Source organism: Mercenaria mercenaria, chromosome 1 (assembly GCF_021730395.1).
Source record: "Mercenaria mercenaria strain notata chromosome 1, MADL_Memer_1, whole genome shotgun sequence".
NCBI classification, from domain to species: Eukaryota; Metazoa; Mollusca; class Bivalvia; order Venerida; family Veneridae; genus Mercenaria; species Mercenaria mercenaria.
This window is the reverse complement of record NC_069361.1, coordinates 35,289,370-35,306,996: the sequence shown is the minus strand read 5'-3', so window position 1 is coordinate 35,306,996 and position 17,627 is coordinate 35,289,370. Positions and strand designations below refer to the sequence as shown.

At 33.2% G+C, this 17,627-nt stretch overlaps 1 long non-coding RNA gene across 1 annotated transcript in view; it reads left to right on the top strand.

Moving 5' to 3' along the window:
- Nucleotides 1-4,734: 4,734 nt before the first annotated feature.
- Nucleotides 4,735-17,627, top strand: part of LOC123542419 (uncharacterized) — a 49,848-nt gene continuing 36,955 nt past the window's right edge. The window contains exon 1 of the long non-coding RNA XR_006684731.2: nucleotides 4,735-5,395. This is a non-coding gene — a long non-coding RNA (uncharacterized LOC123542419). The remainder of the gene's footprint in view (nucleotides 5,396-17,627) is intronic.

Below are 17,627 nucleotides of genomic sequence, written 5' to 3'. Positions count from 1 at the left end.
AAATTTAATGCAGTTATTTGAAATTTGGAAAGTGGTGGCCGTCTTAATTTGAATAGTCTGTGTAACTAAATAACCTGTTTTGTTGGTAGTTTAACAAACTTAAATTTGGGTTAATTTCTACGTACATAATGACAACTAAGAAGACCTAAGCTAGCATAGAAGAGAATTAAAGTCATCAAAATATAAAAACTTGGTGGCATTAACTCATATGTATAATAATTTTGGATTAATTTGAAATAGCTATCATCTTGAATAAAGACTTATATTGCTGGATTTGCTTCCATTTTGATGTTCCCCATACGGAACTTCCATAAAACTTTTGCGGTCGTATTACTTTTTGCAATGCTTTCATCATTTCTACTGCACTAACAAAGAATAGGTCTGTCAGTATGCAATTCGCCCAGAAATGAAACACAAACCATAGGTTTAGCCACTGACATTAAAGTGCAAAGGTGTCTGAAATTTTTGTTAATTATTCATTCATTTTGTTTTCTTTACTGTTTAGGATTCTGTTCCTTTATAAAGGATTGAAAGTCCTAAAGATTTCCTACATAAGTATATGTACTAATGTGGTGGGTGGGGTACATCAGCCCTTACTTTTTACATTTTATTCAGTATATAATACATAGCGTAAGCATTCTTTGACAACCAAAAGAAATTATTGATTATTTCAGGCATTTAAAGATAAGATTTGTTACAAGAAATGTCGCATAAATGTCTCTTTTACCATCCAAATCAGCGATATCCCTATGCAATGCTAAATTATATCTATTAGACACCAACGTTTTTAAAATCGTCATTAAATTTTACTGACATGTCGCTCAGACCGACATCCACCCTTAAATGTTTCCTGAATGATAGTATAACATCATGGTATAGCTCAACCTTTGCCTAATTTCTGGGTTACGACTTTCAATTTTTTTGGCCTTGGCCCACGGACCATTTAGAGATCCTAGGCCCAAGCTTTCTTGGGTTAAAGTCTTGAAACTGTTTTCCTGGTTCAGGTCACTGTAACCACGACCTAATGATCTCAAAATCAATAAGTCATCTTCAGGATATGATCAACCTCCGCCAATCCGAGGACTGTAGACCCAAGCATTCCCTAGTTACTGAATTTCGTTTTGAAAATGTTCAAAAGCTACCACTGCAATTATTGTACACTGAAGTCTTTGGCTCCAAGACCGAACTTGGCCCTGGTGGAAGCTGCCATATTGGCATCTTACCATTTTTGCGAGAACCTCACCTGACAAGCTTGTTTGTCAACTGCCCCGTTCGTTTGGGCCCAAGAGAATAGCTTCCGAGAAGCTTTAGAAAAGCTTGGAAGAAAATCCCAATCGAACGGACGTCTGATAATTACATAGTTTGAACTAAACTTGAGTTAGCCATGCACGTAAGGTGAGGTAATGTACTTGTTGCGAATAGCAAATTTTACTCATATATACAATTAATTGAGTGATTTACAACCAAAAGAGGGTGGTAAAGTTTCAAAAGTTTGTGCTATGACTTTGTTTAGGTTTAGTGTTGTTGTGTTGGGTTTAACGTCACACCGACACAATTATATGTCATAATTATGGCTATTTTCCAGCTTTTGATGAAGATCACAGGTGCCCTCCGTGCATCTTTTCATCACGGATGGACAACTGGGTACAATCAACGACCTTCTATAACCCAGATGAGTGACTTCTTCACATGAAACCACATCGATGAGAGGCAAGTGATTCAAAGTCAGCGAAATTAACCGGTCGGTCATGGAGGACCCTATATAGTTTTAGTGGAAAAATGAGACCGAACAACACTTTTCCTCTAAGAGCATTTGTTTTTGCTGTGGTTGATTATCCACCAGAAACTAAATTTTAAGACGTTCATTAATATACGTATGAATATTTACTCTGCTAAATGGTAGAGTTACATACCAAGAATTACTTTCATCTGCATCTACATTATAGGAATAGAGCTACTGCCAATTTATCACATTGTCCGTTGGGCATACTATTTAGATAAAAAAAGTCAGAAACATACTTTACCACTTTAAAACTCAGATTAATTGATATTTATACCTAGAGGTAGTGAGTACGTAATGACATATGACGACTTCGTTCAAGTGCATATTCTAGGTATGCCATTTCGACTCTCTCCGGGTTTTACGAGAAGCATGTGCTCGGTGGGCTACATTTCGGACTAAAAATACTTAAAAAGCAAACGAGAATACGTTATTGTCATTATGGATCTATATAGCCTTAAAACAAATTGTGATATTGGGGTAACAAAGATATGCCGCAAAGACAAGAATGTGCGCTATATTAAATATTCAATTAAGGACATTTCCATCCCACCTGGGACCAAGAGTATGAGAATTTGGAGACAGGGCTGAAACCTTTAGCACCTGATTGGTTGATTTTGTCCCAGTCTTGAAACTGATCAAAAGCCAAATCTTAATTCTTAGACCGGTCTCCAGTCTTGTAACATTAAAGCCTTTACTTGACACTGACGATGTTTACACCACAATGTGTTTATAAATTGCGTATCACATGTACATTAAATCGAATTAAAAGTAACAATGGTATTGCCCTGATAAGAAAACGCAATATTGCATGACAACCTTTTAAACCCTCCTGAACTTGAAAATAATTGCTTCTGTTTTATTAGCATTAAACTTCAGCATGAATCTAACACCCAACCCTCAGTAAGGTGCCAACGCCTCACTCCAAATTTATCTTTTATCAGCTGAAAGGACAGCTAAGTCTTCAGCGGTCAAATGAAGAAATTCGTGACGTCAGCATATGACACTTACAGGTTTAGTGAACATTGTCTTTGGATTCAGTGCCAATCCCTGTCAACACATTTCGCGGTCGTCAACATCACATCAATAATGCACATCTTTTTACAGCTGTCTCTCAGATATAAAGGCACCCATGCACGTGCATTGCCTGTGGCAACGTAAAATGTTTTATGCTCAATGATGTCGAAAACTGCAGTCTGTTAGAAAGACTGGAGAGGTTCTTTTTGTACCTTCATTAAAGCTTATTTGCAACCTGTAATTCATAATAAAAGATGCCTCTCCAGACATCCAATACCTTTGAAATTAATAGGAGATTACACACGGACCTAAAGGTATTGTGAGTAGCCCATTCGTAAACTTTTTTGATACAAACCATAACATCATTGTTTCATTGTTGTATTTATAATGCATAATGGCAAGAGTTCATGCAGACATTTCTTTAAAAACGTCATGTCAGTATCGAATCATGTCTACAGCTTTTATGGAGTTTTTTGTACGGTTCACCTCACCTCTCTTTTTGTTGCAGAATTTTAATCCTCGAAATAATTCGTCATTGCGTTATGCAATCTGAGACTTGAGATAAGTCACTCATTCCTAATGTTCTCAATGTTATTGATGAAAAGTCGCTGGAATTCTGTTAGAGTCCACTTTGGTATAACTTAGAGGGACAACAAACATCGTCACTGTCTCCAAGCAAATGTGATTTATCTTAGACAGGTCTTTTTGGTCTCGACCACATGACTTTACATTATCAGAGAGGCAATCAATGCAAATGTGTGAGAAATTCTTTGTTTTTACACTACTTGTACGCAAGAGTATGTTTAGGATATTTATCATTCTGAAGTAAATCTGTAAACCAATCGAAGTACGATTGTTTTGGGCAAATGGGGACTTTAATATATGAGCCGCGCCATGAGAAAATCAACATAGTGGGTGTGCGACCAGCATGGATCCAGACCAGCCTGCGCATCCGCGCAGTCTGGTCAGGATCCATGCTGTTCGCTAACGGTTTCTCTAATTGCAGTAGGCTTTAAAAGCGAACAGCATGGATCCTGACCATACTGCGCGGATGCGCAGGCTGGTCTGGATCCATGCTGGTCGCAAAACCATTATGTTGGTTTTCTCATGGCGCGGCTCATATGTGCTCACTAGGTTATACAAGTATGTGCTTTTCAAAGGTTATAGTGCATATAACATTGGAAGAATATGCAGGTGTCCTATGTCCTTATATGTTGCTAGATCAAAATTAACATTCAGGCATCATGACTATGTAAAATCAAAATTAATGTTCAGGTGTCGTACAACGACTTTGTATTGATCACCTGCTCGAAATACAGCAGTAGGCCATTCTTCTTTTATAACACAATTGTTTTTTGGGCTGTAGTGTTCTACTTGTCACTTCCAGCCATACTGAAAATGATTGTTACCTAATTTATAATTCATGTAGAGTAATTGTGAAGACTAGTTAAATGACACGACACACTGACTTTGATATCAGAACTACACCTTCTACACGTGCAACTCTCTTTTACCAATGCTTACACAGCCTTGTTATGTTCGGTCCTGTTGTATCATCGAGTCTATTCAGTGATATTGAATAACAAACTTTACAAAAGTCAATGCTAGAACTGGTTTGTTGTAAATGTCATTATCTTTTCTAGGCATATCAAATTAAACCCAGTCTCCTATTAATTTTGCTTGGTTCCTTTCAATCCTTCGAAAGGATTTTCTTACAGATTTGATAAATTGTAGTTTTAAGTATTATTAAGTAGATGTGTATCAAAGTGATTCTTATTACTTCTAGGAGAACTCGAAAATAATATACTACACATTACATTCTAACTATTTAGAAAATACTTACCTATTACCAGAATTGTTCAGGTATAAGTATTTCCATGGCACGATCGAGAAAATAAATTTGTTTGGCAGTTATACAATTGTACTGTTGTCTCTATAATGTTTCTGCATTCATGTTGGTAATTTAATCACGAATACGCGTAAGAAATTGACGTTTTGTAGAAATTTTAAATTCGAGTTGTTCTAATTGTGGCATTGCATTACATTTGATACATTTTACGGATTTTGTACTGAGTGCATATTGTTGTTTCAGCTAATATGCAAAGGGAAACTATCTAGTGACATTAACGTTTGTCTTCTTGTCGATTTACGCTGCGCAAGTCAGTGTATACTGGAATCTATTTTTGGATGGATAATATAAAGACGTTCTGTAAATAGGTTTTGGTCGATATTTGTTTCTAAGAATAGCTCTCTCTTCTATAGTAAAGAAAGTTGCTGTTCTCTTTAGCTAGACTATTTTTAATGTAGTGCCGCTTACAAATATTTTTAGTTAAGGGGTTGTGTTTTAGTATTGACCGGAACGGGTGCCAGTGGTGGTGATGACGCAAAGAAGTTCAAAAGGTCGTTCAAATTAACATGTAGAATGTACGTCAGAAATAAACGAATTTCGTCTCCATAGGCAACCGATTGCGTAGGCGTTTTGTCCGGATCAATACATGTGTGAACTAATATTCCTTGTGAAATACATAAAATTGCTTCTGTTTCCTTTATAATTACGCGAGTGCTACTGCTGGATTAAATGTCATAAATAATGCACAGGTGAGATATCAAGCTGTTGTTGTTATTTTTTAGCAGGTTTCTACTTTAATATCTTTTTTTTTGCCTGTGTTATTTGCAATGTTATATTTCATGTCATTTTCTTTAAATTTGTTTTTCGTGTTCAATAACATGCATGTTTGCAGTCGTCATTAGTATTTATTTAGTCACATGCGGATTGTTTGTCTTTGTCGCCTTGCATCTTTGTAATAGAATTTGTCATTGTTATGTAAATATAATTAACGTGTCCGGCAAATGTCTCGCCAAAGACTTAAACAACTGGTTTATTTTTTATTGCCTGATGATAACGACAAAGTTACAATGATCAATATATAATAAAAACAATATTTCATTACTAAGTCTGTGCGGAACATAAGTTGAAAAGTAAGCACATTCCAGTCTTCTCAAAATAACATATAATTGAGTAAAATGCTATTGAAATCTCTGCTGTTAAAAATTTTGTGATAACAAACTTATCCAATAGAGTAAACAAAGCTATTTATAGTGCATTCAAACCTTCAGATCAACTGTTTTACGTCAAGCAATGCGACATCAGTAAGTATCAGTGAATATTGATATAAATATTCACCGTAATATTGCAAAATTGTTTGGTCCATTCACATTATCTTTCCATTGAGAATTCTATTGACATCTTCTCATTGAAGAAACTGTAAACGAACCTGGTCCATTCATTTATCTCATATTCGCATTGAGTTAACGATAATTTGTTAGTCATTAATGGTTGCTCTCCATTCAGCATACAGCTAAACCTAGTCATGCCTTTGGAATCTTGATCCAATACAGCCAGCTTTACTAGTTACTATTTTTAGAAATATTCTTGGCAGGAACAGATTACATAGAGCTGCAGAGAGCTTTATCGGAAGCACGCTTTCCAATATAGCTCTGATAAAAAAATCGATGCGGTGGCAACTGTATAAACGACATAGTCCATGTTTCATTGATGGTTAACATCGATTTCATGAATGGGTATTAACACTTTATCATATTTTACGTGTCATATAATCAAAATCAATATTGCATGTAGTATTTGATTGTGTCTTTGTATGGCTTTAAGTCAACCCGACCCGGTTTAGGTTATATGGCGGGAAGACACAACATGCCGCTAAGGACATTGAATTTCTTTGAGGCATGGGCTCTTTGGTATAATCATGGACCTTTCAGAGACCAATTGGCTTCGTCACATGACGGTGTGAGCATTGCTCGCACGTATGGAATTTATGGGGCAAATGAATTGAAATAAGATACCCAACGCTTTCATATCAAATATATTACAAATGTACTGGATTAAAGATATACAGGTGACATTACATACTTTTCTAGGGGATTTACGATTAATATGCCTAACTTATATACTTAGTCACGACGACTGTAAAGTACATTTCTTCAATTTACATCTGCTTAGTCATTATGAACACACAAACGTGGGGCAGAATAGAATAAATCTGAACAAGCATTTTCTTATTCTACAAATTTAAACTGTTTTCTTTTTACATTTGTTGGCTGGTTGACTGAATTCTATGGATGTGTTTTTATTACTGTTCTAACGCTGTAACTTTTTTTCCTCCATAATTACACAGGTTAAGAGGAATATAGAACTAACATGAAAACAATTAAATTTAGAATACTTCAGACCTAAGCAGAGCATTTCATGTAGTTATTCTTGGAAAGCTATGACTCAGACTCCAAACTTCACTCATGTTGTTTATTGCCAAACGAGCACGCATGAGTGTCTAAAAAAAGATTTCTTTTTACCAGCTAAATCTATTTCTGGATAATATGCTGTAAATAAGCAATAAAGTACATATTGTGTTATTATTATTTTACCAAAATCTTACTTAATTTAGTTTATCGATTTAATAAAATCTTTGTGTAATACTTGTTCAAACAAAAAAAAAGAAAAATATAATACAAAATGTATAATATAATATAATATAATATAATATAATATAATGGGTTATTAAATATTGTTCTCTACAGTACCCATTTCGAAGATTTATTAATTTTATGATATATCTATAAGCAAAAATGTACCTATTGTGTTATAATTCCGTTTGCGATAAACTAACATAGTTTGGTTATAATTATTTTATATAACCTTTATGGAATACAAAGAAGAAAAAACAAAAAGGAAAAAAAAATCAAGCATATTAGTATTAATATCATATAATGTAATGTTATGTAATATGATATGATATGATATACTGTAATATATATGAAACAGTTGCAGCTGCTTAAAAGTCTTTACCCTTTACGAAATATTTTTTTCTGAAACTGTTCTGACATGTTTTATTGTTACAAAAACAACAACAACCATAATAATAATAATAGTAATTACTATTATTATTTTCATTATTGTTATTGTTATTATTCTTCTTATTATTATTTTCATTATTATTATTATTATTATTATTATTATTATTATATAATGCTTGATTATTAAGGATTTTTAGTTCGATTGTATTAAAAGCTTCTAGATCGAATCGTTGGTTTTACAAGCAAATTTTAAGTAATTACTTTTTCGAAAATGTGTGATTTGAGCCGTGCCATGAGAAAACCAACATAGTGGGTTTGCGACCAGCATGGATCCAGACCAGCCTGCGCATCCGCGCAGTCTGGTCAGGCTCCATGCTGTTCGCTTTTTTAAAGCCTATTAGAATTGAAGAAACTGTTAGCAAACAGCATGGATCCTGACCAGACTGCGCGGATGCGCAGGCTGGTCTGGATCCATGCTGGTCGCAAACCCACTATGTTGGTTTTCCCATGGTACGGCTCATTTCTGTAATAAGAAGCAAGCCACTCGTATGAAAATATACTGAAACATTTTAGGCATTATCTACATGGGGAAAATACCTTCTATTTAAAATATTCCAGTCAATTTGATGTGAAATCATTTCAATTTTGGCAGATAAAATACTTACTCTCCATCTAAATATAACAATATCATATATTTCTCATGAAAATACTCTTTTATGTCAATGTCTTTTGAATTTCAATATGTTTGTAATGTTTGAAACATACTGCATTTATTTTATCTGTTTATACCAAAATATATTACGCCAAAATGCATCATATAGATATAAACCAAAGGCGCACGTGGGTTACGCAGCAGTCATACAATTCAAAAACAGTGTTCAAACTTACGTACAATTTGTTAAATCCTCTTAAACATTTAAGTAATATGAGGATGACTTATTTGACAAAACAATATGAAAGATATGAATATTTTCAAATATTTACAAAATGGTGGACATTTTGTTTTCATGACAACAAAACTTTTAGATACACATTTACACAACATTTAATGGTTGCAGAATCACCAACATTTTCAGATATGGAATAAGTAACTGTTGCGAATTGTTACACCTCAAAATGCTAGTAACGCATTTAAATGCGTTGCAAGGTTACATATGATGTGTTAAGGATCATGGAATGGAACGTATTTTGGTAGTTTTTCCTACATCGGGGGCTGTGATCATTTTTACATTATGCGAAAAGAGAGAGATAAAAGGAGTGAATGTCTCCTATAAAAATGATGGGAGAGGAGGTTCGGAGTTCCCTTCCCAAGATATAAATTTTGTACAAAAACAACCAAAATGTAGATTCCTGAGCTTCTGAAAAGGGCCTCAAACGACGCTTCCTATGCAATAACATTGTATTGTTTTGTTGTTTTAATGTGCTAGTGTTGTCGGAGGGATAATCCACCGAGATTTTTTAAAGCACGAAAATACTATAATATAACTTACTCTTACATCAGTGTCTTTTTTTGATGTATCAGATGCTTCAGAATGATTTTTCGTACGATGGTCAATAAATATGCTTTTCAATCGAAAGAAGACATTTCAATTACACTCATTTGTATTTGAACGTATGAGAACATTTCGTGGAGTATCGTCAGAGCACCGTAACGCCTTGGTAAGACCAGGGATGCTATTATGCTATTGTCCATTTTATTTTAATAATTGACTGCAAGTATACTGTGAGACCATTCTAAACCAAAAGCCCTGAATACTTGAAACCCCTCAAAACTGAGCAAAATTTGCGGTTACAAATTTTGCGGGTTTTTTTTTTCACTAGAAAATTACCTCTGTGAACCGGAACCCCTCTATTCCGGAAACCGAAAAAAGGTGTACAAGTTCGAGGGACACATTGAGAAAGGCATCTAATTGATTAGACTATGGTACATACACCTCTTCGGAGCTCATTTCGGTCATTTCTTTTCTCTCTGTTTTTTTTTTTTTGCATTTCATGTCCTAAGGCAATCTCGTTTTGCATGCATTGAATGACAATATAGTTATGAAAATACAAGACAAGAAATGACGGCAAATTCATACGAGTCGTGAAATAAGACACTCAAAAAATCAAACACCGAGTAAGAATGAAGAGCCGTCTGAATTTCAATAATGACAAAAGAAATTTCAGATCAAGAATATTTTGAACAACTCTTAATGCATGTATTGAAACAGCTACTACCACTGGCGAAAATGTCTTTTCACCTTTTTCCACTCCCTCACTTACACTTGATATATAAAAGCTGCTAATGTGAAATCTTGTGCGGAGTATTATCTGTTCTATCTAGAACAATAAAGGAGCACCTGTCAGAAAAATCGAATCGAGTACTAAAAGTTCGCAGCTGCTTCCTCGTAGATCTGGGAGAAACTTTTCAGTTGTAAAGAATTTACAAGTATTTGCATAACGTTAGTTTTTTGCACTGTACTTTTTCAAGGACTTTAGTCAAAATATACATATATATATATATATATATAATGTCCGTAAGGTAATTTGTACCTTTAGGCTATATTATGCAATACACATTAAAACTTATTTTGAATGAACATTTTGCACAAATCTTAAAATCCTAGACACAATTACATTTTTTTTTCGTATGACGCAATTCTTTTAGTATTGCAGAATCTGTTACGTTAGCGGACTTTTATCTTTAAATATTACTAACAGTATCAGAAAACAAGAAGAACATGATGGTCCTTTATATAAAAGCTCGCCAGAGTTTCAAAGCTTTCTTGAGGAATCGGAATGATTTGAACAATTCTGGTAAATGGTCACCCTAGAAACAAGTTTCTATAATAAACAATATTAAATATACTTAAGCGCGTTACAAAATAGATCGAATTTTTGAAATCACTAAAAAAACCAAAGATGAATATCCAACAGGGAAAGCCACGTTCTAAAAGCGCAGCCTCCCTAAACGTAAACCCAGCACGCGGACGCGCACACGACCAACACAAACTATTGTATAATATCATAAATCAATTTTATACATGTTAAGTTCGATTTATTGATATCATATAATGAATCATTGATATAGAAGTATAAAGATATCATTAAATAAATATTAATGTTATCCAAAAGTCGAATTTAGGAAAATAATAAAATCACAGATATTTTGAAATATCTTTATATGATTTATTGATCTCATTGAATATATTTTCAGAAAATAAATTTAGGTCATCATTACCGAATCAAAAAATAAAAATATTCGTATTTAGAGATATCCAAAATATTGGCAATATCTCATATAAAAATAAACTTTCTTTTCTAGGTGTACATAAATTAGTTTTGCTAAAGAGTAAAGAATAACTTTGTGTTTTCTTACATGGAAAAAATAATATGATTTGGAAAGGCGTGGCATTGAAATAAAATAATAGCAAGAAGCGATAATGTCTTTTGTAAACGTTCAAAACAAGATGAAATTATATTAGGTTTGATCGCTGTGGAACTGGCTACAAAGATGTAATTTGTAACTGTTGAGGAGCAGGTCGCAAAGTTATACACTGTAAACGCTGAGAAGCAAGTCACAATGATACAGTGTAAAAGCGTTGAGGAGCAATTTGAAAAGATATGCTTTGTGAACGTTGAACAAGTCGCAGTGCCATGCTTTTTAATATCCAAAAGCAAGCTGTCATGCTATACTTTTTGAACATTGAGCAGCTAGTCGCTATGCTATGCCTTATAATATTCAGGAGCAAGTTGCAAGATTTTATTTTGTTAACATTGTGGAGCATTTCCCAATGCTATTTTTCTTTAATATTTAGGAAGCAAGTTCTAATGTTATACTTTGCAAATATTGTGAAGCAATTCGCAAGGTTACTCTTTTTTAATATTTAAGAGCAAGTTGCAATGTTATATTTTGTAAACATTGTGGAACAATTCGCAAGGTTATACTTTGTAAACATTGTGGAGCAACTCGCAAGGCTACACTTTTAAAATATTTAGGAGCAAGTTGCAATGTTATACTTTATAAACATAATGAAGCAAGTTGCAAAAATATACTTTGCTTAGTAAAAACAAGTTTGTGAGGTATTCATTTGTGAAGTAATTTTAGATTGTTTCGCAAAATAACAATACGATATATTTAAATAAGATAATCAATTAAATTTTGAAATATATTTCTTTTATTTGATAAATGTTCAGCAATTTATCGAAATATATCTTTTCTCTGTTGAACAGTGCGATAATAATGATATATTGTTCACCTATAATGATATAACGTCCAAGAATATATACACATACGCTGTAGAATAAATGTGTTAATCCTATATAAGTATTTACTGCATAACTCAGAAAAAATTTGCAACGGGTGTTCACCCAGTAAAAAATTTATTGGCCTTATTGGCTCTGTTTACTGTTTTAAAGTACAGTACATTTTACTTATCGGTAAACAGATGAAATACCAATTATTATATTCCACTTTAAAAGTACCTTAATATGTATAAGGTTTAGCTAATTGATTGTACTAGCATTTTATATGGATGATAAGATAGGTTAAAACTGTATACAGGCATAGTACTGGAGATCACAAGTTGAAAGCAATTAAAAACTACCATTGTTAAATATTATTTCTGTTAAAAGCTAATTTTCTCAATAAAAATATTTTTTCTATTTTATTTTAAAACGTGTACCTATTTTTTGAAATGGTAGATTTTATCATTTAATTGGACTTTATTTCTTTTTGAAGTCACACAGCTCGGCTCTGCATTTGAAAAGTGGTTCAGTCCATAACAATTTTGTTTTGAATTAGCTTACATGCATCACTATTTGCACGGGGAAATGCATGGCAATTTAACCCTTACCCTGCTAAATATCTAAAATGGACTGGTCCATTATTCAAAGGGGTGTTCACTGAAAAATTACTGACTGAATAGCGAACAGTGCAGACCATGAGCAGACTGCACGGATGTGCAGGCTGATCTTGGTCTGCACTGGTCGCAAAGGCAGAATCACTTGCCGCCAGCAGGCTAAGGGTTAAAAATAAAGTAAAGAAGAAAACTCCTGTATAACATGCTAAAAATGATCAAATCAAGAATTCAAAAACATGACATATTTAGTTTTCAGTCAGTCCCTCGTAGTTTTTAAAAATTTGAATTCAAATTGGTATTTTGCTTATATATTATATCAAAATTAGTATTTATTAAATGCTTTTGATAACACTAAAATGACATTAAGATATGTTGATTTTCATGTTGTTTTTATTTTCTCACTATAACTTCCAGAAAATTTCTTCGAGCTGTTTTGGTGTTATGCTTATTGCTTGGTTCTGAAATTACCGGTAACTAGAATGCTATATCGTTTTATAATTTAACTATTACTAAAGCTGATTATATACTTAGAATGTTCCTGACAACTGTATAATTATTTTTCAAAATCTAAGTCACTCACAGACAACTTTAATCGATTGTCAGGTAAAATTATGTATAACCTTAATAACACCGTACTGAGAAACTATGCAGCTTCGTTTAATTAATACTATAATATTTCGGAATAAGTTTCACAAAATTGTGTCTAAATAAAGAAATATGAGCCGTGCCATGGGAAAACCAACATTGTGGGTTTGCGACCAGCATGGATCCAGACCAGCCTGCGCATCCGCGCAGTCTGGTCAGAATCCTTGCTGTTCGCTAACAGTTTCTCTAATTACAATAGGCTTTGAAAGCGAACAGCATGGATCCTGACCAGACTGCGCTGGTCTGGATCCATGCTGGTCGCAAACCCACTATGTTGGTTTTCTCATGGCGCGGCTCATATAACAAGGCTTACAATAATATGTATGCTAATATTATAGTAATAGAATACAAAATGTACATAAGCATAATATTTTTATTATAAATAAAATCTGGAAAGTAGATCCCTCGGAAGCACCTAGAACAAGGCAAATAGTGAAAATTGCAGACTCGGTTTGATTGAGTCTGTTCATGGGCAAACATTGAATAGTTATGTATGCTCTGTAATGCCTGAAAAAATATGAATGTTCACATTTTTTTTATAGATACATTAAACAATATGTCGGTTTTCCATAATCCCGTAATCAAGGAAAGACTTGTTCTTCTTAGAGACTGACTTTAAAATCGGACTTAACGAGCGTACTCGTAAATAGAATCGCTACAGTCCTTTACATTTACTCAAAAGAAAGGCGCACTGAATTCGCCTAAAATAATCATTTTTTTCAAAAGCAAAATAAAACTCTATTATCATTTATGCATTTCTTGAAACTGAGTGTATTGTAATGAAGTTTGGCAATGTTTATATAATGATAATGCAGTCCAAAGAATTCAGGGGACGATATGAAAAGTTGCATATCAATAGAAACTTGTTAGTCAGTAGGCCAGAATTTTCCAAAGCGTCAGTAACTAGTGTTGACTCCTCTTGAGTTGAAACAAGCATGTCAAGGCAACGACCTGGAACAATACCGATTATGTTCAATTCATTTACAGACTTAAAGATTACAATGTTTTTGCGGCTTTTTATTTCTGCTTATGTCTATTTTAGGTAGCATAGTCATAACATAGTCATAGCCAGTTGCCGAAACAAATAATTCACTAAAAGCGAATAACACATTAGAAAAGTTGGTATCAAACATGATATCACTTGACAGCGTCATTAAAGTGCACTTCAAGCAATGGTGTTTGGCCGTTTTGTTTTTACGCATACCATTCTCATATCTCTTAGCTGATGTCAGCGTTGTAAGAAAAGTAAAAGTATGCTTCTTTTTGAATGTTGATTACCAATCATTATGTGACGCATTCTTATGTAACTACATGCTTTCTTAGAACTTTGAGCTTAAATGACGTGTAGTCACGTGTATTAGTTTAGGTGTGTCTCTGAACCGCAGTTGATAGTGCGAGCAATAAAAGCTGTTAGTAGAGAATGTGACATACCTTTACAATTGTTTAAACCATTGCAGAAAATACTCTCGTCCAATTATATGCTGAGAATCGCTATAGGAAATTATTTCATCATCCTTACACCGGAAATTAATAAGATGGCCGTCATTATATCAATGAAAAACATCAATGACAAAACAATTATGAATGAAGAATGTTGCAGACAACGATTTAAACGATGTAGACTCTGGTTTCTACAAAGGTGTATTTTTCAGACTGATGAAAAGGTTGGTTTTAGTATGGTTTGGTGTCTGACTGATGGTGACAATATCTGTCAACTGAAATGTGGCAGACCTTTACCAGTTCCTAAGCCATGAAATATGGCATACCTTTACCGATTCCTATGCAATTAAATGTGACACTCCTTTACAAATTCCCATAGCAATGTAATGAGACACACGTAACATTTCCCTAAGCAATATAACTATCACAGAAAATATCATTTTCCAATTAGGCTACAGGTACGGATGCGCCATAGAAATTACCTTGTTTTTTATTCAAGAGGAAACTAAAACGATGACCCACATTATATCAATGAATAACAGTTGAGCATTAATGAAATTTTCTGATGCTAACAGTTTCATTCAAGAATATATTTTCTACAGTTCTATAATAAACATAATATGTACGGATTTTTGCTTCATTTATATGTGGAATTAAAACATTTACCATTTCTTTTCATGAATGTAACTTATTTAACTGGCATTAGCATTTATACTCACATGTCTCCTAAGTGTTAATAAGAAACCGAAATAAAATTATTATGTTTGACGTATTTACTACTATCTATAATGATAACATGTAGCTCATTAATTCTTTTCTCATACCTCCACAATTTCAAGTTTGAGATGGGATAAGGGGACTATATTGGAACCACATTGTCTTGCCTGTTCGTCCATGTTCCAACCAATCCATGCGCAATTCATTGAGTATCTTTGAAACCCATACATATATCATTGTGGAACTTAAAACATATTATTAAATTCACGAGACAAGCGTCAAAACTAGGTTCATCTGAGTTTTGTTTTCCTTCTCACTCGGAAGAAATACTAGAATAAACATTTCCTTAATTTTTTAAAAAGTATATTCATTTAATTTCATAAAATTTCCCGCAGGCCTTTGGTAGTCCAGATTTACAAATCAAGCTCTCTAACTTTGTATTTCATTCTACCAAAAAAACCAAAAAAAACACCTTTATGACCCAGAAAATGTGGCAAAGTTGTCAGTTTCTTTGAATAGCTGTGAAGTGACGCTAACAAGGGTGCTTCAACACTTTTAAGTCGGGTTATTTAAACCATAAGACAAAATAACATCGACTTTTGTTCGACCTTTTTGCATTGAAAGACAAAATCACAATTTACATTTCTTGTAATATTTCTGAAACCTTTGCATGCAATGGAGTGAAACTTCTCACATAACACTAGGATTATAATGCAAGTTTTCAAAGTAAGTTCAGTAACTTTTATTGACCTTTTCTTTTTGACAGAATTATTCTCCTTCCGGTCTTAAAAAATGTAGAAATGGAAGTATTTCCTTGGAATTTAACATAAACCTCTGAGCTCATACAACACGTTAAGATATGAAGTATCATAACTTTAACAGTTTTGTACAAATGTCTCCCTTTCTAATTGCACTTTTCATATTTGAAAGTATAACATGAACTTCATCGAAGGGAAGTAGAATAACATATACGGTAGAATAAGTAGTATTTTAAAAGATGAATATTTGAATATAGATAAACTTTACAAAGAATATGAATCACATGCAGTGATAGCTCTATTTTACAAACACGTGGGTTGCTTTTTGATATATTTTTGGCCCCTGGCTTATAACACATGTATTAAAGCTAATATCTAGGGATATAACACATTTGTAAAACTTCTTTAACAAGGTAATATGAGCATCACTGAAAATATCATTTTCCAAGGCAGCTGTATGTACTGATTCCACGTATAAATTGTTGCTTATTGTTACAGAGGAAATTGATATGCGATGGCCGTTATGGCAATGAAAAAACATCAATGAAAACCAAGTATGAATAAATTTGCTGACAGTAACAATTTCGATTTTTACAATAACATTTTATGCGTATATTGCTCTGCATCTTCCATTGTCACATTATACGTAATATTAAATATCCTTTTCACAAAAATAAGGTACATAATTGATATTAATTTTATCTCGATTTTCTTGTAAACAGCATCCTTTCAAGTGCGTTTCAGAAGTCTTTCTAATATGCATTTATCCTTAAGATGCATTTACGCGAAAGCATTAAAAAGCTTTGTTCCACAATAAAAGAAAATAATTGAGAACAATAAATAAGAAAAAGAAATAAAAATATATACAACTTAAATGGCACTTTGAATGAATCCTCTCTCAACTACCGTTAATTTTAATACTGGATAAAATTTGAATAGATACAAATGTTCACAAGGACACATTTATACATACGGATCGAATGTCTCGTGTAAAGTCTTACATTTTACATGGTATTCCTGAAGTACAGATTTCATAGAAAACAAAACCAGTTCATTAAAACGTCAAGAGAAATGTACAAAAGTAGTATCTCAACTACAACATTCTATGCTTTTTTACAGAAATGTTTTACCTTTCAAGAAAACATATTAATAAAGTATTTTTTTGTTACTGGTTCACAAGCATAAATCACACTGTGTAGTTTGAGTGAGTTTTTTTTGTGCAATAGATGATAGATGTTTTGTTTGCCTTTATATGTTATATTTATATTAATGTATGCATATATGACTTTGTATGTAACGATGAACTGTAAATGTTCAAGTTAGATATTAATACACTGTCTGTTCTGTTCTGTAAAATGACTGTGCCTAATTGAATGTTAGGGATATTACTCTAGTCAAAACATGCTAAAACAAAACTCTGATATTCCCTGATAGAATACATGTTTGTGCAATTTTGGCGCTTTATGAATGTATGCTTTATACAATATATATCATGAATTAAAATGATGAATTAAAAATTGGGTTCGATCGAATCAAAAGTTGTCCTTCACTAAAACATGA